Raw genomic sequence first — 21,956 nt, 5'->3', positions numbered from 1 at the left:
CACACAACCTTAGCCACAATCCATTTCTATCCTGTAGTTTCTTGAGAAATACTGCATTTTGATGCATTTTCCCCAAACCAGATTTGATCCAATTTGAAAACAAACCATATGAAGACATTCATTACCCTCTTTGCTCACTGGTGTGGACAGACAGTGGCCAAACTGAAAACAAATCCAACCTTACTAATGTGTACAATGACCTGCAAATGTGATTGAAATGTGGGGGGGGGGGGGGGGGAATAACCAGTAAATTCAATATGATACTGACAGCATTCAATATGATACTGTCTCACTCTATGATCATGATCATGAGAAGGTGGGGGTGAGCTGGGCATGACAGGCTGAGAGACACAGAGAATGGGTTTTTGCTGTCCTTTGAATCCAATGCTGGGGGGAGCTAGAACCTCATAGGCTGTGAATGCTCTGCAATCTGTCCATCTAGGTGCAGGTTGTATATATGAGTAAATAAAAGCATATAACATAAAGACACTAACGTCTTCACTATGCCTCATTGTCCCAAAAGGGAACACAGACCACAGATCATGGGAAGTGCACCTTCAACCCCTGAAATCTTGCACCACTTGTAGAGATTGGGGTGGCATGTAACAGTATGTTTTTATGAGTATTTATTTATTGCTAGATAGTATGGATTTGCTTTGGGAAACAAAAGTGGGATATCAATTTTCTAATACAGGATTTTTATTTTTTTTAAAAATAAACACCTTTCACAGGTTATTGGTATGTGATTAGTCCAAGGTCAAACTATTTAGTGACCTGAAATCTCCACTCTCTTGCTTGGGTGGGGTGTGTGCATTTACTTACATCCTGGCAAAAGGATTTGTACCAACCCAGGTTAAACTAGAGAGCAGAGGTCCCTGTTCTACCCACAGATAATTAAATTGCCCCATATGAAAACACATCACATTATCAAACAGATTATCAAATAGATAATCAAATTATCCCATATGAAACACTGATCATTGCTATTTTCATTTTACAGCTTCATATTTCCTTTGCAAATGTCTTCTAGGTCTTATGGGGAAAGAAAAGTTAGGATTCTGTTTAGGAAGTATAGATAACAAACCTTTGGTTCCCTACATTTAATCAGGCTACTGTTGTGGTTTAGTCAGCCAGAGAACCAGAGAAAAAGAGCCAGTTAACATGCTAAAGGTCAGAATTTAAGATGCGCTGCCACAAATGCATTACAACCAACTATTAATAATGCTTTCTTTTTTATGGGGTCTGGTCATGTCCAAGGGAATGCCAGGTACATTTTTCTTAATGTATAAGCACAAGTTACACATAACAACCTAACAACACAATACTGCCTCTTTAATGCTAATCTATTCCTTGCAATCTACTAGATACATGTAGAATCATTGGTGTGTATCAAGAGAGCAAAATCAGATTCTGAAAATATCTGAAAGGATGCACTAGAGTGTACATAATAATGTATTTTAATCTGTCAGGCCTTAAAATTAATCATGAATTCCCACAGAGATTTTAATAATTTTGAGATGATGTGGCGTGTGTGTGTGTGCACGCATTTTTCCCCATCTAGTGATATTCTTGGACAGAGTTCTTCAAATGCAGCATGTAAAAGGGTGGGGAAGGGGAGAAAAAGTGGGCATTATTAAGTTACACAGGATACATTTATGAGCACGAATGTTTAATTGGCTGTTTTATTCCTTCTCTTCGACCTAATGGTCTATCCAAAAGGTATCTCAGACACAAAGCCAATCAGGTGATAAGGTTGGCACCCAGCATGAACCATAAGCAATACTGTATATATGAAGGAGAACAGTTCTTCTCTTGAAAATGAATGTGGAGAGGATCTGAACATCTGCAAATCATAAGACTAAAGCACAACCCAGATTAGATTAGATTAGTCATATGGTCCAACCCTTTGAATTGCTGCATTGCAGGCCAAGTGCTGGTGAAAGGGGACAACACATGCTCTGGTGTCTGTTCTAACTGAGGTAATGGGGTCATTAGTGGTTTGCCAATAGCAGTGCCCTCGCTCTCCCCCCTCCTGGCTCCTAAAGGGCCACCTGGGGCCATTGCAATACTCTGGTAAGGGCAAGGTTTCATCTATTTCTTTGGGTGGCATTTTAAAGGCTTTTTCTTTTTTTGGAGCTGAAGCAAATGGCTTCAAGCTGCAGAAACCAGTATCCAATCCAGAGCTTCCACTGTGGTACCTGCTGCAAATCCATTTGATAATACACTCTCATTTTATTTTATTTTTTAAAGAGCAGTGTAATTATCACAAGATAAACACTTCAGTTGTCTGTTACAATAAGCTACAATAAGCTATTGCCAAAGGTCTATTATGTGAAGAACAAAAAAAAGGAGACATGCACAATTTACTGCCCAACATCAAGCTACTGACTCTAGGCCTAATTATGGGCATAATTCAGTTGCTATGCAAGCTGATCATCCTGCACCTCTCTGGCAATGCCTGACAAAATGCACGTAATACATGTGTGATAAGAAGGCTGAAAGACAGAACTAGAAATCCCATTTCATGACCATAAAAGGTCCCTGTATTTTTTTTTTTTAATTAAAGCATATGACTTGTGATCCCCAATTTTCACGGATTTTGCTCAGCTATGTATCCCTAACATGCGTTCAAATTGGTAACATCCACGGCAATCAGAGTCAGAACAGTCTGGCCACAGTCTTCGTTTCTACTGCTTTCTTTCCCCTTCCGTCTGTCTCTTTATCTCCTATACGCATTCCTGTTTTGAACTCTGGCACCCTTTTACATAAGCTTGCTACCAATGAATATTTAATTTTAGAACAGGCATAGGATGTATTGAAAGTTTCAGACTATTGTATTAATAGCATTTGAGTTGAGATTTTGTTTTCCAGCCTCAGTGGCTGATGATATTTCTGACGGGAGCACTGAGGTAGGGGTAGAAGGGAATTGAAGTGTGTCTGATACAGCGGTTTCTCTTCTGTATCACAGTTTTATTTTATTTTTTATGAGGCTGTCGCAAATTGATGTCTTCTGATATCCAGTTCAATAAAACATTGTAGAAGTTTCAGTTGTAGATTGGAAATTGAAGGGATAAAGAAAAAATGGAATGAAGGAATGAATCCATAGTAGAAGTTATCAGTGGGGCATTTCATCTATTTATTATGAAGATACTTTCTGGGGGGTGAGAGAGGATGGTTAGCCTCTCTTTAATTAAAGCTGTACCTGGTTTATGCAGTCTAGCTTTTATAATCTCATAGACACAACCCTATGTTAAAAGCCCATGAAGATCCCATCCCTGAATCTGGAATGTAAGAAATCAAGTAAACATTGGGCAAAATTGGGACTAGAATACACCCTCTAGATTTAATTTCAGAGCAAACATGTCACTCCTGCAGCCCTAGCCATGCTCTTGCACTTCATTTAATAACAAAATCAAACACTGGATTCACATTTTGAGGTGATGGGTAGACAAGTTACATGACATGTTGTTTTCTTTTTGCTTCTCCACGAAGTACACTTTCTCCCTTGAAATGTCACATACCATTATGTATTGGTGTGCTGAGAAAAATCACAGACCCCTGAGCAAACATCAGAATAATCCCCTTCCTCAACACATATATAGATTTCAGGTCAGACCTAAACCAGTCTGATAGCTAGGAGATATATGCTGGGACTCCAATATGTACTCTGGACTCTTCAAGTTTGTCTCTTTAGTTTCTGGAATGCTTTGCAGGCACACTGGTGCTGTGCATGTCCTCTTGTATGAAGAGCTCAGGGCACTTCTGTTCTCATGGAACTCATTGCCTGCATTTGAACCATGTGGAGTTTTGGAGTGTATCCAAGGCACAATCACATAACTGAAGACAATCACAATGCTGTCTGGCCTCAGTGCCCTTCTGGCTCAGAGGAAGACTCAGGGAAGGGAAGAAGGAATTGCCTAGGCAGGCATCACCCCCTGCTCCAGGACCATTCAAGTCAAAGGGCATTGTTTTGCCTGATTATTTTTTTTTCAGATTCAGAGGGCACACCCTTGATGAAGTTCTCATTGCTCCCATGGCATAGGATCTAGAGGCTACCAAATCAAGCAATGTCCCTTTAAGAAACAGATTGCAGCTCAGAGTGGATGAAGTTAACAGCCGGCTAACCAACTAGTCTTCAGAAGAGTTCAGCATGCTGCTGAGTCAACAGCTCTCTTTGGGTGATTTCCAGTTAGCCCTTGCCACAGTGACCTCTCCTGGGTCCTGAGCGACCTTCCCTTCCCTTGCTGGTTGTGATCCAGCATAGCCTACTTGACCATTGGACTTCATTCTTCTTTTCTGGACTTTATCTTGCCAGCCTACTTGACCACTGGACTTCATTCTTCTTTTCTGGACTTGATCCTGCCATTCCAGTAAGTGCCACTTCTTTAGCCTGGCTGCCCCTGGGAACCTTGAGCCAAGTTAGAACAGGACAAGGACTATCCATTCTCTATAACCCTATATTCTTCCATAAGTGCTGTGTGATGCCAGCTCCATCACTAATCTGACATTGCTTGGGCAGAGAGAAAAATACCACTGTGGTAGTTACTTTGCTTGCACATTATTTTATTTTTCCAGAAATTAACTGAAGTGTGTCTGACACACTATGCACTACATTGCATATTGATGTATAAAGTATGGGAAGTATTGTGAATATGAGGACAACATTAATATTTTAATTAAGCAGCCACCACTGTGGAGGGAAAGACTGTGTCTCATGTAGCACACAGTGGTAACTGTAGCATACTTGTAGTATATTTATAACAAAACAAAATATAATTGCTATGTAATTACAGTTTAAGACCAAAACAATTTCTTAATCAGCAATTATGAAAATAATGTTGAATTATTTTCATTAATAAATTTTTTGCAATTAACACTGTTTTGAAATTAATGTAGTATTTACAGCATTGCTAAGACTTGGTTACTTCAATTAAAGACCAATTTAATCAATGCTGGGCTGTCAAAATACCCTCTCTGTTTAAGTGCCCACGCACAGGCAAGTAAGTCTGCCAATTATATTAGAGCCTTGGTTGTTCATTACCAAAATCAAATATCCATCCATGACAGAATGAATGTTTTTGTATCCTTCATTATCTCCATTTTTCTATTATCCTGTGCCTAGCAAGGAGGAAGGTAATAAGAAGATAAGGAAATCAATATAAGAAATGTGGATGAAAATGTGATGCTGGGATCAGCCACGGATACTCTACCTGAACCACTGGTTAAACCTCTATCACAGGTGGATATTTAAGGAGAGAAAATATAATTCACTTAGCAAAAGGGAATATTAACTTTCTTTATAAACTAACTAATAGCCAGATATCCTTGAGAAGCATGAATCTTCCAGATTTTTTTTTTTTGCTCAGAGGCTTTGAGACCACTGAGATGTGTAACCAGGTAGTGTCATTCAAAAATCTGAGGGCACATGATGAAGTGCTTCAAGTGGACCTAGATGGCTTAAGGACCTTTGGAATTCTGGAGCTAATCCCTCTTCTGCACTTGACTTTCTGGCAACTATATAATAACATGTGGCAGCAAAAGTGGTCATGACCCTACTGAAAATGCAGACCCAATATGGCATCAGAAGTCAGGACCAAAGAATGGTGGAATATGCTTAAAATTTTTATATTGTATTTTTATGATGCGCACCGCCCTGAGATCTATAGATGAAGGGGATATACAAATGTAATAAATAATAATAGTAATAATAAAGTGCTATTGCAGCCCTTTGGTGTGTGTTCACACTACTCCTCCCTTTTTACTGATGCTTCTTTTGAAAGATCTTATTCATTTACTTATTCATATTTCTTATTTTTATCTTTAAAAATTATACACCAATTTCATTTGGAATTCTCAAAGCAGATCATAATATACATAAAGTTTTAAGATAATCAAATAACAACAGTTAAAACATCCAGATTGCCATATAATTTCAGTAGCTGCTATAGCAGTCAGAACAAAACAAAACATAAACATACTCGATGTCAACAGTCAGGAAACTAGCAGGGTAAAGAGATTTATTTTTTTTAAACTGCCCAGAATAGCAACCCATCATTGACACTCGCCCGGTTTCCATAGGAAGTTCATGCCACAAATTAGGTGCCACAACAAAGACCCTCCTTTGAATCCTGGCCAACGCAAGCTCAATAGACTGTGGTACAGTTAGGAGGGTTCCACTCAGCAACCTAGGTGGACTATATAGAAAATATTTTGTTCTGTTTTCCATCCAGCCTCTTCTCTGAACTGAGCAAATATATCAGTGTGTGCACTTCGAACCAGTGATGTCATTAACACAGAGTTAGAACTAAATAATGCTTTGCATTTTGATAACCATGACTCCCCTGTGTCTCTCAATCTCATGCATATTTCTGCATGTTTTCTCCAGCCACTCCTCCATTTCTCTGTCCCCCACTGTATTCTGCACCTTCCCGCTGCAATGAATTCTCCATTGATGCGGTATACATTTGTCTGTCTCCTTCCTCCAATCTGGCTTCTCTATGGCAATGGTAGCAAAGATAAATATCTTTGGTGAGGCAGAAAGGAAAATGAAGTTCAAGTGGATGGGACAGAGGTACAGAACAAGCCCTGGCTAATGTATGTCTTGAAGCATGAAGACTCTGAAGTAGTGTGCGATCTCAAGAGGAACTAACTGCCTTAAAGATGTTTATCCTCTGTGTCCCTGGTATGGTGTTTTTTCTCAAAGGTTTGTGCTTTGAGAAGAATCCCAATGTCCCACTGCAAAAAGCAGCAGCAGCAGCAGCAGCAGCAGCAGCATGCAAGGTGATCAAAGAGCGTGTTTACTCCTAAGTAAAATCCACAGAGTTCAATGGGATTTAATTCCTTAATACATTTGCTTACATTTCTAGCCTTTGAATAGGTAGTTAATCTACGCCATTCCCTTGCAGTTTCCTTTGCTAATGAGGGAATGATGGTGCAGTCCAATGGAAATGCTAAGAAAAAGGAAAATAAAATGTCATGCGGCACAAATAGTAGAATTAGGGTTATCGCCAGCTGCTCAGAAAAGACATGCCTATTCATTTCAGTGAGTCTGCTCTGACTAAAAGTGGATACAACCTTAGTGTGGATTTGGACATTACCTTTTTGGATATCTGCGCAAACAGGAAAGAAAAAGAAAAGGGGGGTTGGCAAGAGAAACTCACAAATCCTACTTATGGTGCAATCTGAAGCATATGCTCCAATATGCAGAGATGACTGCAGATAAAATCCATGCTTCTGATTCACACTTTACATTTCAGCAGACAGACAGAGATGTATTGGATATTATAACCAATTTTTATAGCTCCCCATACCTGCAAAGGAAACAAATATTTGTTGGCTATAAATGTAGTTTACCTGACATTCATTGCTTGCATTCTCTAGCTGGCAGCTCCACCAAAATGCAAATCTAGAGAGTACACTTTGGGACAAAAGACTTTCTAAGAAGTACGACTGGAAAAGATCTGCGAGAACTGAGGTGGGCTGAAAGCAGCTGAGTAGAATCGAAACCGAGCCATAACTCTTGAATGCTGCAGATATACCTTTTTTTTTTAAGACCCAGTCCAGTGCTATATTATACAGGTAGGCAGGGCATTAATGGGGCACAGAGAGCACATATGTGACTATTTGGTGGAGAGGTGCACATCTGTCTGTCTCTGTGGTAGCCAAACACTTGTTGGCAAAGGCAGGGGAATCTCCCAAAGCTTTAAGGGAAATGCAAGTAAAAAAAGAAAAAGAACAAATTATCCTCTTTTCAGTCCATCTTTACTTAGCTTTATCCCGCAGTGTGTTAATTAGATGAGCAGATGTATAAGTTAGGAAGATTTCCAGATTAATTGTCAGGAAAGTGAAATGCTCAGCACAGGCTCCACTAAGCAGGGTTCTAGTCTCTTGTCATGTTGCCACCAGCAGCACCAAATAAGCAGACAGGGCATCTGCAGCTTCTCCTCTATTTTGCCAAGGCCATCTTCTTGGCTCCTCTTTCCAGCAAAGGATGCTCCATGACGGGGCTGCTCTTTAGTAGCAGAAAGAACACAGAGGCCCAGAGCACCCCCTACCCCTGCCAAATAATACCACCCCTCTCCGGGATGCTGATAAAAAGATCCAAGCTGTTCATCTATTCTCTGTAACTTGGCATAGGCCTGGACATATTCGCGTGCATTGTTTGGTGTAGTAATGAATTCCAGGACTTTACAGAAATCAACACTCATTTTTGCATGTTATACAAGATTAACGGAGAATTAGGGAGCTTCTCAGCACATTGTAAACTGGGGCTGGCTAGAAGGTTTTTTTTAGTATATAGAAATACGGTATGATCTAATGCCTCAGGTTGGTCTCCCAGGGAAGTTCATTCAAAATTATGTCCCATATCAAGTAGGAAGGAGCAGGGCCCTCCAGCTTCAAAGATGAAACCAGGGGCACTGGGGTGCATGATGACCTGGATGGGAATAAGGGAATGATTTGGTGGATGATAATAGCTGGACTGGTAGGTTAGGGAGCAATGCGGGTCCTATTCACCAAGAATGGGGTGGGGGGCAGGCATCCCCTCATGCCTGGTCCCCAACATTCCTGGGTGCACAGGTTCCTCATCAGACTTTGACATGTTTAGTACAAAGGTCTAAAGAGTCTTTCTAAAGGCATTCATTTGAAAAGTCTTCAGGGTTCCTCATCACAGGGAGGCTTCAAAGTGTGCCCAGCTGAATTCATTCAGAAACCCACTCCAGACCTTCACATGAAATGTACAAAGATTAAAAGAAGAGTCCATGCTCCTTAGGACCTTAGCAGCATTCCTGTACACAGGAAAAGATTCTGTAAAAGCTAATGGGAGAGCAAAAATATATTCATAATTTCCATCTTATAAATTACTGCCCTGTAACATCCCAGAGCATAACAAAACATGTTGAATATTTTAAGTACTGGTAAATGGTAAGAGGTTTCTGTTTTTGGAGATTTCTCTCTCTCTCAGTTTATGAATTTGTTGTACTGGTTTTTCATGTACCCTGCCCTGGCATTGTTCATTTGATGAAAAGCAGGTGAATATAATATAATTGATATAAATAATATAATTGATATAAATAAATATAATATAAATAAATAAGTTTTGATATAAATAAATAAGTTGCAAAACCATTTTTAAAATATAAATAAGTAAGTTGCAAAACCATTTTTTTCCTAATCAGAATCTTATATTCATTTCAACAGATCTGTGGTTGCCATCACACGATAATATGTGCAAATGATTAAAAACAATTTATGATATTGTAACAACAGAGGCATTTCACACAAAAGCATGTTGCGGTTTGCCAAAATTCTTCTTGTTAGGAATCAATTAAAACCAGAGCGGAGATTGATGCATATTTAGGTCTTGGAATCAGAAGTTTCAGTTCCTCATCAAGTGTGGAGTTTGGTGTACATCTCCAGATGGCCCATACAAATGCTCTGCCGTACATCACTCACTCTTTGAATGTCAAGCATCTCTGGGATTAAATACATCACCAGTTAGCATCTTATAACAGTGCTAGAGCAATGGCTCCTCATCATTTTACGCATTTACTCTTTGAAAATAATTATGCTCCTCCTGTGTAAGAATGGGAGGTAAGTTGTGGTTGTTCAAACAATCCAAGCCACACAGCTCTTGGGGATCTTCCCATGTTGCCTGCCACCCTCGGCGCTATTATGGAACTTAACTGGAAATGGCATGCCTAGTTTTCATACTGCAGGCATTATTCAACATATTTTTGTATTAGTACAGAATGATCTGTATATATTGACATAGGTCATGTTCTATTAAGCAAAAAGGATTTCCTACCACTTAACAACTGGTGGGGGAGAGTGGTTGGTTGTTTTGGATGCTATCTTTGGGTCCCCTCCAAGTCTGTGGTTTTATAGTTGTAATATGGGGTTTTGTTGAAAGTGAGGCCACTAAGTGGCTACGAGGCTCTGGGCAGGAAATTGAAGCAATTAAATGCACAAATTGTCATCTCATCTGTCCTCCCAGTTGAACGACGTGGCCAAGGAAGAGAGGGAAAAATAGTGGAAGTGAACAGCTGGCTTCGCAAATGGTGTAAACAGGAACGGTTTGGATTCTTAGATCACGGACTGCAGTTTCTTGAAGATGGACTTCTGGCAAGCGATGGGCTGCACCTCACAACGGTTGGGAGGAATGTTTTTGCCAAAAATCTCAGAAACCTCATCAGGAGGGCTTTAAACTGACTAATGTGGGGGAGGGAGACAATGCTCCTGAAGGTAGGAGTCTATCAATTGATGAAGATGATCATCCAAATATCATAGACCAAATGGAGCAAACAGCACGCAGACCTAGTGGTGGGAGGAAAAAATCCTTAAATAAGAGACACGGGGGAATGATTAATGGACTTCAATGTCTGTACACTAATGTGCAAAGCATGGGAAATAAACAAGATGAGCTTGAGCTCTTGGTACAGCAAACTAAATATGACATAATAGGCATCACTGAAACCTGGTGGGATAAGTCCCACGATTGGAATGTAATAATGGAGGGATACAATCTATTTCAGAGAAACAGACCAGACAGGAAAGGAGGAGGAGTGGCGTTATATGTCAGGGATGTGTATACCTGTGAAGAGATCCAAGATTTAGAACCTCAAAGCCAAAGTGAGAGCATTTGGGTCAAAATTAAGGGAGAGAAGAATAACAGTGACCTCATTATGGGAGTTTACTATAGATCCCCAAGCCAAACGGAGGACATAGATGATGCCTTCCTGGAACAGATGGCCAAGCATGCAAAAGGAAGGGAGATAGTAGTAATGGGGGACTTCAATTACCAGGATATTTGTTGGATGTCAAACTCAGCCAAGAGCATAAGGTCAAACAGATTCCTCACTGGCCTTGCAGACAACTTCATTGTCCAGAAAGTGGGAGAAGCAACAAGAGGAACAGCCATTTTAGATCTGGTCCTAACCAATGTTGATGACCTGGTTAGTGGAGTAGAAATGGAAGGATCATTAGGCGCGAGTGATCATGCTCTTCTGAAGTTTACTATACAGCGGAAAGGAGCAGCCAAGCATACTAGGACTCAATTTCTTGACTTTAAGAAAGCCGACTTCATAAAACTTAGGAAAGTGCTGGGTGAGATCCCATGGACAGTAATACTAAAAGGAAAGGGAGTTTATTATGGCTGGGAGTTTGTTAAGAGGGAGATAGTAAAAGCACAACTTCAGGCAATACCAATGAGACGGAAACATGGAAGGTGCCTAAAGAAGCCAGGGTGGCTATCTAAAGAACTTTTAACTGAGTTAAGATTAAAAAAGGATGTGTACAAAAAATGGAAAATGGGGGAAACCACCAAAGAGGAATTCAAACAAATAGCCAGCACGTGTAGACACAAAGTCATAAAAGCTAAAGCACAGAATGAACTAATGAACTCAGGCTTGCTAGAGAGGTTAAAAGCAACAAAAAAGGCTTTTATGGGTATGTTCGTAGCAAAAGGAAGAACAAAGAAACAGTGGGGTCACTCAGAGGAGAAGATGGTGAAATGCAAACAGGGGACACAGAAAGGGCTGAACTCCTCAATGCCTTCTTTGCCTCAGTCTTCTCCAATAAAGAAAACAATGCCCGACCTGAAGAATTTGGAGCAAATGATTCAGCAGAGGAAACACAGCCCAGAATAACTAAGGAGATAGTACAAGAATACTTGGCTATTCTAGATGTATTCAAGTCTCCAGGGCCAGATGAACTGCATCCAAGAGTATTAAAAGAACTGGCAGATGTGAACCACTGGCAGTCATCTTTGAGAATTCCTGGAGAACAGGTGAAGTCCCGGCAGACTGGAAGAGGGCAAATGTTGTCCCTATTTTCAAAAAGGGGAAAAGAGAGGACCCAAATAATTACCGCCCAGTCAGTCTGACATCAATACCAGGGAAGATTCTGGAGCAGATCATTAAGCAAACAGTCTGTGAGCACCTAGAAAGGAATGCTGTGATCACCAATAGTCAGCATGGATTTCTGAAAAATAAGTCATGTCAGACTAACCTGATCTCGTTTTTTGACAGAATTACAAGCCTGGTAGATGAAGGGAATGCAGTGGATGTAGCCTACCTTGATTTCAGCAAGGCATTTGACAAGGTGCCCCATGATATTCTTGTAAAGAAGCTGGTAAAATGCGGTCTTGACTATGCTACCACTCAGAGGATTTGTAACTGGCTGACTGACCGAACCCAAAGGGTGCTCATCAATGGTTCCTCTTCATCCTGGAGAAGAGTGACTAGTGGGGTGCCACAGGGTTCTGTCTTGGGCCCGGTCTTATTCAACATCTTTATCAACGACTTGGATGATGGACTCAAGGGCATCCTGATCAAATTTGCAGATGACACCAAACTGGGGGGGGGGGGGTGGCTAACACCCCAGAGGACAGGATCACACTTCAAAACGACCTTGACAGATTAGAGAACTGGGCCAAAACAAACAAGATGAATTTTAACAGGGAGAAATGTAAAGTATTGCACTTGGGCAAAAAAAATGAGAGGCACAAATACAAGATGGGGGACACCTGGCTTGAGAGCAGTACATGTGAAAAGGATCTAGGAGTCTTGGTTGACCACAAACTTGACATGAGCCAACAGTGTGACGCGGCAGCTAAAAAAGCCAATGCAATTCTGGGCTGCATCAATAGGAGTATAGCATCTAGATCAAGGGAAGTAATAGTGCCACTGTATTCTGCTCTGGTCAGACCTCACCTGGAGTACTGTGTCCAGTTCTGGGCACCACAGTTCAAGAAGGACACTGACAAACTGGAACGTGTCCAGAGGAGGGCAACCAAAATGGTCAAAGGCCTGGAAACGATGCCTTATGAGGAACGGCTAAGGGAGCTGGGCATGTTTAGCCTGGAGAAGAGGAGGTTAAGGGGTGATATGATAGCCATGTTCAAATATATAAAAGGATGTCACATAGAGGAGGGAGAAAGGTTGTTTTCTGCTGCTCCAGAGAAGCGGACACGGAGCAATGGATCCAAACTACAAGAAAGAAGATTCCACCTAAACATTAGGAAGAACTTCCTGACAGTAAGAGCTGTTCGACAGTGGAATTTGCTTCCAAGGAGTGTGGTGGAGTCTCCTTCTTTGGAGGTCTTGAAGCAGAGGCTTGACAACCATATGTCAGGAGTGCTCTGATGGTGTTTCCTGCTTGGCAGGGGGTTGGACTCGATGGCCCTTGTGGTCTCTTCCAACTCTATGATTCTATGATTCTAAGTGGTCAAACGAGTCTCTTTCTTAACTCCATAGTTACAGCCAGATCTGCTAATGATTTCTTTGCGAGACTAAAGCATATAGGTGACTGGCTGCTGGAGAAACTACCAGCTGGAGATGCTTTCAGATGAGAGCTAAACTGGGCAGGCTTCCCCACACCCCACCACATTGGCTGGAGGTGATATCAGGAAACAATAGAGCTGGGCTAATCCTCTCTTCTGCTGAGAAAACACAGATACTTAGCTTGTTCTCTGTGCTAAATCCAAAGCTATGGCTCAGTGGGTGGGCGAAGGGGCCTTAGAAACCTAATTGGGGAACAAGATCTGTTGGAGAGTTGGTGCTGCAGGTCTATTCCTCTTATATTCAGCTGGTATATATATATATATATATATATATATATATATATATATATATATGTAAATAAACCATGTATCAGAAAGATATCACCCTCTCGAATGGCCATCATTCTAAGGAAAACCATGCCAAGGTGTGTGCTGGCGAACCTGAATTCTCTCACTGCTCATGAGGAGTTTTGAAAAGAAAAACTGCAAATTGCTGCAGAAATGTGGAGATCTGAATTTAAGACTGGAAAAATGAGAAACCGAGAGGACTGAAATTGAGAAATCCTTCCAACCCTCCTTGGAGAGCCACTGCCAGACAATATAAATAACAGTCCGATCTGGTAAACAGCAGCTTTTTATGTCCCTTCTTAAAACAGAAGCCAGATTCTTTTTATTTTTAAAAAACAAGACATCAAAAAGATTGGAATGCTACTTTATTCCTTATTATTGGAAACCCCATTGATTAATCAATTTCCATTCAACATTCACCTCCATTTTAAAAAAAACAACATGAAAAGGATTATCATACAAGCACAATTATGTGGAAGTGCCACTTGCCCCTCGTCACAATTGATGCAAGACATAATGCTCACATTAAGCAATCCTAGCAATAAAAACACTGACAGAATAAAAAAGGAGAAAATAAAAGCACAGCACTTAAGCTACTGTTTTCTTCTGTTTTCAGCACTTGCTAGTGAGCTCCGCTACTTCAGTATATTGCAGAAATTTACATAATCTATGATTTGAATGGATACGTATACTGTTGTCAAAGGAGAATGGATCTCCATGCCAAGATTCAACAAAGTTAATCTTTTACTACATCTTCTGTCCTTATTCTCCTTTGATATGTTGTCTTATAGATTAAACTAGAATGCAATGCATCTGCTCTCTAGTCCTAGGACATAGGTTTTAGCTACTGTGATGCAGTAGGTCTGAGTATGGTCAGTGCCTGAATGGGACACTAACTGGAAACCATATGTAGACCACCTTGAATTCCCATGGTGAAAAACTGGTGGGATATAACATGTAAAGGTAAAGGACCCCTGACAGTTAAGTCCAGTCGAGAACGACTCTGGGGTTGCAGCGCTCATCTCGCTTTACTGGCCAAGGGAGCCGACGTTTGTCCGCAGACAGTTTTTCTGGGTCATGTGGCCAGCATGACTAAGCTGCTTCTGGCAAAACCAGAGAAGCGCATGGAAACGCCGTATACCTTCCTGCTGGAGCAGTACCTATTTATCTACTTGCACTTTGATGTGCTTTCGAACTGCTAGGTTGGCAGGAGCAGGGACCGAGCAACGGGAGCTCACCCCATCGCGGGGATTTGAACCGCCGACCTTCCAATCGGCAAGCCCTAAGCTCAGTGGTTTAGACCACAGCGCCACCCACGTCCCTCATATAAAATGTACTAAATAATATTTGTTTAAAAATTCCTCTAGGGCAAAGTGGTGCAGGTGGGGTGGGAACCTGTAGCCCTTCAGGTGTTGGACTCAAACTCCCATATTCCCTGACCATTGGCCATGCATTGAGGCTGAAAGGAGTTGGAGTCAGCAGCTTCTGGAGGGCCATGGTTGCCGTTATGCTGTTGTGAGGGATTCTATTTGGGGGGTTGAATAATAGTGAAACTAGATAAGCCAGTCTAAGTGGCATTTTCAGCTGAATTTGGGGAAGCCAATTGAAAAATCCATTATGTTGAGCTATTTCAATTGCTTTCGTTTGATTTGCTCATTGCAAACAGCTGAAAGTATGTAAATTTAGATAATAAACCTGATTTCCAATGGGGGTTGAGTAATTTCGATTGCAACTGTATGTAAATTGGCAGAACTGCATTGAGTTAAAGAAAAGGATGTGAAGTTGAAGACCTGACTGTGCTTTGTCAAAATCTAAAGGAAACAGAACATGTCAGTTAGACGCATGATATGGGCATTTTCAGTTGAAAAAGACTTCTAGAGCAGAATTCTTGCATTTTGTAATTAATTTTTTTCCCAAGTAGTTTCCAAATCAATGTTGGTAGGAAAATATAAGGAAAATGCAGATTTTGCATACTCCTACTTGTGTGGCCTGCAATGATGATGACATTTGATTCACATGTTTTGTTAGAGTCTGAACATGATGAGGAATCAGTGCCAAATGTAACCACTTTATGTAAGCTTCCATGACCTATAGTCTGTGTATAAGGCACAGTCCAGAAAACAATAGTTGCAACTAATATATTTGGCTATGTATTTATGTTCCAGGGATGTCTATGAGATTCTCCCACATTCATAGTTCATAGAGTTTTTGAGACAAATATTTGTTATGAAACAGATCATTAGTGATTTCAATGAGATGTACAGCTGGATCATATACACATTTGTTCAGAATTGTTCCCATTGAGTTGAGTGGAGCTTACAGCCCAAACCTATGCATACCTACTTGAAAGTAAGTTACATTGAATTCAATGAGGCTTAGTCACAAATAATGATTGTTAGATTACACTCCTGTTATTTGGGATTGTCAATCTGTCTACAGGAGAGAGAAAAGATCTGTTTTCTGTGAGAGAAGACACTGGGGACTTTTCATCCAGATCAAAACTTGATGTTTCTTAATTTTATATCTGAAAATAAAATGTACTATGGTACAGTGCATATCAAGGAGACAAAATATATTATTTTTCTCTTCCCCCTGCCCCCAGTACAATGCACATTCTATTTCTTGTTTGTGTTTCTTTGGTTGAGCATGCTTTTGGCATTGACATTCATGGACCTGTATGTCCCTTTCAATTTCAGAATGACCAAAGACCATGGCTTTATGAGTGAGAAGAGGATTGTGCTCAAAACTGGTCATTGAGTTTTGAGGGCTCTCATCTGAGTCACTCATAAGTTTATGTGACCTCTACCAACAATGCATATTTATTGGTCACCAGAGTCACCTGGTTGTGGAGTCAAATATTGGTAGTGGCATCCTAACCATCAGCCAGACAGAGACTCTGCTGATTCTGCTGGTTTGTGCAACTTGAAAATAGTTCTCATAGTAGATGGGGCAAAAATTAACTAACGCATGCTTGTTTTGATCCCCTTTTAGTTAATGTATGAAATAAATTCATGGAGAGGATAACATATTCCACTTTCTTTGCCCTGTATATGTTTTAATAAACACATTAGGAGCAAACCTAAATACAGATTAGAGTAATGATTTCATAACCTCATATTGGTAGAACTCATCAGCTTACAAAAATACCGTCACATGAAGGGAAGAATAAAGGAACTATGGTGATTTTCAGATACAGTTGACAAGATACCATTTAGTAAACTTTTATTTTTTTTTAACTAACAGTATTTGGGGATGTTGTATTCAAGACTGCATCTAATAATCTCATCAAAATGCAAAAACAGTGACTGTGTTATAAAACCAATGATCTGTTATATTCTGCAAGAATTTACAAAAGCCTAATGTCATTTACTACACCATGAGAACCATAGTTGGATTAAAAAAAAAGAATTCAAAAACTGATTGCTGCTGACGAAAAAGCAAACTGTTTGCTAATGTAGAGCTTTCAAGGTATGACGTTCTTTGCTTACAAAGAAACACAACGCTGTGTTCAGATGGAAATGATATGTTGGTTGGAATGAGCTTTGAAAGAAATTCAGAACTGTATTCATTACAGTGAATTACTACAATGTAAAGATTTTCGAGTCTGCAGTTAATAAGGAGTACATTATATAGCATGGACCGCAGAGAACCCTACAGGCTTTGCAGAGTTCATTCACTTTTAGTATAAAATTATATAGCCACATCTTAGGAATGTGTTTGCTAATGATCACACATGAGAGGCTCGGCATCAGGGTTGGGGAACTTTAGGCCTAGGGCCAAATGTAGTCCTACAGACCTCTCTACCCACCTCTCAATACTCTCTCAGGCCACACCAATCCCTTACTGACTGTGCTCCATGACATCTTTGAGTGAACTGTGTCCCTGAGCTGTGACAATGCCTCTTACTGGCCTGGATTCATCCTTACTCTCAATGAAATCTCTTTCATTGCCACAGTAGCTCTGTAATGAGTAAACTTTGGCCCTCCAGATGTTGCTGAACTACAACTCTCATTGGGTCCAGCAAGAATGGACAGTGACCAGGGATTCTGGGAGTCATAGATTGACATCATCTGGAGGGCCAAAGGTTCCTTACACCTGATGCAGTTGTTTTCATGATAACTTCTTTCAAACCATGTCAAAACAGTCTGAGCTATGATTTACCATACTCTGAGATTAGAAGCTGTTCAGGGAAGGCTTCCTCTACACATCAGTGTGTTGGCAGTAAAGCAGTACGGTAAAGCCAGGGCCTTGTCATAACACACATACCACTGAATGGTCACGGTCTGGGTCAGCTTGACCTGCACTTCAAATAGGTAATTGTACAAGCTCTCGGAGTTCATTTCTTTGTCATTTATTTTTATACTCATAAACAGCAAATGTTTGCTCCCCAAGAGCTACTGCAGTTTGACACACAGAATTTACAGTGAAAACAGAAAGTCTTGGATGAATTCCTGAAACTAGCAATGGAGTCAGGCAGGCACATTTATCTGGGAAGGTAATCCAAAAGAGAGGGGACTCTACAGAGGTGTACTATAAGATCAACTCACTCCTGTTTTCACTGCCACAAATGAGGGTTACCTTAAGAAGGGCCTCCTCTGACAATGCTAATTCACATGGCACAACATAATGGAGGAGACATGCCTTTAAATATTCCATTTACAGTACAGGCAAATTGCTGATCATTGCACTTGGGCAAAATCCAATCACAGAATGAAGTATTGACCAGTGGAGCTGTATCAAGTGGTGATTGACCTGGCATACTCAAGTTGTCTCTATTTGGAAACTTTTATATTTAATGTCTGACGTGAACAAAGACAAAATCTGATGCACCAGAGGTTCATTTTTGGTTCATCTTCTGGGGGTCTCACCTGGCTGTTTGCTGCTTTGGCTTGTAACTTGGTATGGGAGTGAGTCTATGCGTGGGGTCCTGGTTGACCATTTACACCGGGAGATAATCATCTTTGATTCCATTTAACATACTGCTGACTTTACTGTAGGACCTGGGGTGAATTTGGAAGACTACTTGAGAGTGGTTCTAGTGAGTCTTCATGTGATATGTTGGTCACATGATGGGGTGATTAGGTGATCCAGTTGTTGCAGTATTGGTGCTTATCCAGTGAACCCAGGCAACCGAAGTAAAGATTGTCGCTGGGGCTTAAAGATTTTGCATCCATTTTTGGATCCACATTTGTGCCTGAGATACCAGGTCCTGGTAGTAACCAGATGTGTAACTGTAGGAGCTAGCAATCATCATATCCTCAAGACTTGATAGTGTAACACATTTTGTGTAGGACTGCTCTTGATGACTGCCTCAAAACTCCTGGTGTAAACTGTAATATCCAATCTTTTGACAGGCATGAGTTCCTAGGAGTATATAAACCAGTAGTAGAGGGATAACTCCATTTTAAAGAACATTGCTTTGACTAGTACCTTCTCCATTATACTCTCCCACTTCAGTTATTTTTCTTCAAGTAGCATAAACCAATGTTAAGAATTTGTTAGAGTTTTCATATCGATATTACCTTACACTGCCATTATGGAACAGTTTGGGGCTTTGTGGCTAGCTACCATGACAATAGATGCACAGCCTGGAACCAGTTTTAGTTAATTAGAGTCAATCAATCCAAACTTTGCTAACTTACTCATGTGAAACAATAGTATAATGAACCAAAGTCTGCGAGATGCTTGGGAAACACAAATTATTGCACCCTGATAAATTAAATGTGACTATTACAAAACCTCCCTTCTAAATGAATACTCAGAGAGGGAATGTATGGGTGAATAACCATAATTTTAAAAAGAGGAAAAAAATGTAAAAGCAACTAAAATCCCAATTTGCTATTTTCATTTTTCTGTAAAAGAAATAACATGCTCATACTACCTCACATACAAGACAAAATGTGCATAAGATGGTAACTCTCTTGGAAAAGATTATTTTAAAAGACCTTTTCAACTGACCTTGTATACTTAGATTTCCCCAGGTATGAGAGTTTACAAAGAATTTGCTTGTTGTTCATGTGCCTCTTATAAACACAACCTCTTGCAAGTTGTCCTGTGTGACTAAGTTTCATCAAACTCATATCAATATACTGGTCTTGAAGAAGAAAGTGTAAGATGGAGATATGAATCAGCAGCTGGGCTGGAGAAGGTGGAGTAACAAGGTTCTTATGCTACCTGCACATGCCACAATCTCAAGGCCTATCAACATTCCTGAAGATCAGGCTTGAAAGAAAGGAACTTGGAAATGCTAGTAAAAATCAAGACAAGATTCAGGTGGATAAAGCAAACACTATGTAGCAGGGAGTGGCACAAAAGCCACACTCTACTGTAACAGTCATTTCTTTCCAGAATAATCCAAATCTAGCAGGGACGTGTCATTGTCACCAGATGAGCAGCAGGAATGTTAGAAGTACAGTTCTACAGCAGTTCTTGGGCATCATAGGCTACTGGATATTGACTGGGGCCACTTCTCATCCGTTCTTCGTCTTCATTCGAGCTGTAAACACTTTCTCACTCTGACTTACTGGTTTTATTTATTAATATTCCTCATTTCCTCTCAACATTCAAGGGAGCATACATGCTCCTCCCTTATTTATGCACACAACCACCCTGTGAGGAATGTTGAGAGCAAGATCAGCCAGTGAGCTCCATGGGTGAGTGTGGACCTGAATCTGGGTCTCTCCCACCATCGTCCAACCACTACAACACACTGACTTTCTGTGTTGGGGACCTTTCAGCAAAAATTCTTCCAGAACACTAATCTCTTTCCCAATCACAAATAGCAGAAAGCAAAGGCTGGGTCACTTTTACCAGTTCTGGGAAACCACAAGGCTAAACTTTAAATTATTATGCAACATTGAATTTAAACAATACAGTTTTAACTGTCTCGGAGTGAACAGTAGCTCTGAAAATCTCTCGGATGGGAACTGATGTGAATCGAGATATTTTCCAGGATATGTCTCTGATGGAATGAGCCTTAATGTGACCTTTCAAGTTAATTCTTTTAAAGAATAAAAAGATATTAAATCAAGTGTTTCAATATGGCTGTTGTAGGCACGATTTAACCTAAAGCTACTCATGAGTAACATTTCATCCTCTGCTTTCCATGCTCCAGAGCCTTCACATTGTTGCTTTTTAAAATCCCACCCTTGTGAACACAATGGACCCAAATTTCCTGGCACCAATTCAACTGCTTGTATTTGAAGTGGGCTACATGGGAATGCATTGTTTCTCTTAACCTATCATACAAGAGCATGAACCAGAAAGTAAGAATGGGAGATGAAAATGTTTTGCATTGGTTCATTTAGGGTAAATAACTTAATTGTCACAAAATAATGAGCAAACGTTCAAGTTCTTCTGGCTAGACTTTTGCAAAAACAAAGCAGAAGTGAAGAAAAAGATGCTGCTCGACATGATGTTAAAAGTGTGATAGTTTTAAAATGGAGTTGAGGAGGTGTTACGTAGATATGCAAAGCAATTCTATGCATGGTTACGCCACAATATAAAATATCAAAGCTTGATCTCAGGTAAGAGACTGTATAGGATTGCAGCCTCAATCAGATTGCACTGTAGCAGGTGTAAGGAGGATCTCTGGATGCATCAAAGGTTTCTTGGAAAGAGAAGAAACAGTTGTTTCCCCCCTGAAAATATAAAAAACCACTTCTATTTCCAGTCCACAACACTTCTGCATATTTTTGAACCCATAAAATTATGTTCAGTTTCATTTCTACATTAGTTTGAGGGTGCTAAAAAAAAAAATTCTCTCAAATGACATGTTGTAAATACATAAATGTGCATTTTGATACTTTTTTTTTTTACTGTATCACAATATTTGGAGAAGTACCATATTCAGTAGTAGATAACTAAGGTTGCAGTCCTAATTCTACTTTCCTAGGAGCAAGCCCTACTGAATTTAATAGGACTTAATTCTAATAGGACTTAACTCGAAGCTACTAACATGAGTTTGACCAAGCTGCGGGAGGCAGGGGAAGACAGGAGTGCCTGGCGTGTTCTGGTCCATGGGGTCACGAAGAGTCGGACACGACTAAACGACTAAACAACAATAACAACAAATTCTAAGTAGACATAGTTAGACTTGCAGCCTAAGTTCTGATCTGTGTACCAGTCCATGAAATATGGATGAGGTCATTTTGTAGAGGAATTTGTAAAGATCAAATTCTTCAAGCATACCTTGTCAGATTTGACTCCCAAGCACCACCTTTTTCTTTGCTATGCCTTGGCTTGTTTGTTTTTTTGTTTTGTTTCTTTGCATGTTTGCTTCAACTATGCTTAATGAAGAAGCATTCTTATAAACCTCACAATGTGCTCA

At 40.2% G+C, this 21,956-nt stretch overlaps 1 long non-coding RNA gene across 1 annotated transcript in view; it reads left to right on the top strand.

The window, feature by feature from the left end:
• Positions 1 to 3,869: 3,869 nt before the first annotated feature.
• Positions 3,870 to 21,956, top strand: part of LOC308481778 — a 21,771-nt gene continuing 3,684 nt past the window's right edge. Inside the window, exon 1 of the long non-coding RNA XR_013988888.1 lies at positions 3,870 to 4,370. This is a non-coding gene — a long non-coding RNA (uncharacterized lncRNA). The remainder of the gene's footprint in view (positions 4,371 to 21,956) is intronic.

Source organism: Podarcis pityusensis (genome assembly GCF_964106645.2).
Source record: "Podarcis pityusensis genome assembly, chromosome: 7".
Lineage (NCBI taxonomy): Eukaryota > Metazoa > Chordata > Lepidosauria > Squamata > Lacertidae > Podarcis > Podarcis pityusensis.
This window is presented reverse-complemented; position numbering and strand designations above follow the sequence as displayed.